Genomic DNA, 1,180 nt, shown 5'->3' with positions numbered 1-1,180 from the left:
CTCTCATCACTTCATTTTATTAATTCTATTTTGTAAAATTATTCATTGTATGTGTAAAATTATTCTGTTTATACTTTCTTTTTATATATTTTTATTTTTCATACTTACTGTGGTTGTTATCTTGTTTTGTTTTTAGCCCTGAAGAGGGCTAGAAACTCTAGCCGAAACGTCGGCACATTAAAATAAGTTAATCATACTTATTTGTGTTTTTCATTGACCGCACCCCCAACCATCTTCTCCTCATTTATCATCCACGGTCAACTATCTCTCATAATTTAAAAAAAAAAAAATTTTTATTAAATTCATCAGCAACAAGTATTCCTTACATAAGTTTTACAAATGGAGGAAATTGATAATAAATCACAATAAAATAAAATGTTGATCTTAATTCTAAATTTCTTATAATAATTACATATTTATAAAAAAGGAAAATGGTCGGGGTGCGATCAAAGAAAAACTCAAATAGTCCTATAATGATCCAACGTTTCGCCCTACGTTGCAGGGCTTCATCAAGGCTAAAAAAGAGATACAAACACTAAAATGATGTAAGTTTAAATGAAAATTTAAAAAGATGTACATTGAAACGTAAAATTAAATAAAATAATAAAAGTTTTTATTAATTTTCTAAAACCTCTTAGTATTCTTATTTATTTTTAGGTTTCACTATATATCTTTTAAATTTTTCATTAACTTTGTTTATTTATATTATCATCTAAGTGTTTGCATAACTACTGATATTTCAGTAGATTTTAAAGAAATTTTGCTTTTTAAAAAGCTATATCTCGAGAACTATTAGATGTAAACAGCTCTATTAGGGCTCATATTTCAGCAAATTTACTCTTCTTTAAATAATGTTCTTTTAGATTTTCTAGTGCCGTTGCTACTTTTTAAGATACAGAGCTCCGAATGAAAAATTATTTTATTTTTTTTGTCGTTTGAAACAGCCGCCATTTTTGATTCCCCCCCTACCTATACTTGGAATATTCATCAGTTTTTGGGGTGAAATATACCTTAGATTCAATATACCTGCCTGAATTATCAATTTATAAAATTCATTTTACATTTTTGTTTTAATTTAATTTTTCTTTAATTATATGATTTAAAAGTTTTTTGAGACAAGGTAATTATGTATTAAATAAATCAAAAATTAGTATCCAATTCTGTCTCAACACTTTATTTT

This window comes from Halyomorpha halys, unplaced genomic scaffold (genome assembly GCF_000696795.3).
Source record: "Halyomorpha halys isolate HHAL.00 unplaced genomic scaffold, Hhal_1.1 Scaffold171.1, whole genome shotgun sequence".
NCBI lineage: Eukaryota > Metazoa > Arthropoda > Insecta > Hemiptera > Pentatomidae > Halyomorpha > Halyomorpha halys.
The sequence above is the reverse complement of the archived record's forward strand: the minus strand, read 5'-3'. Positions refer to the sequence as shown.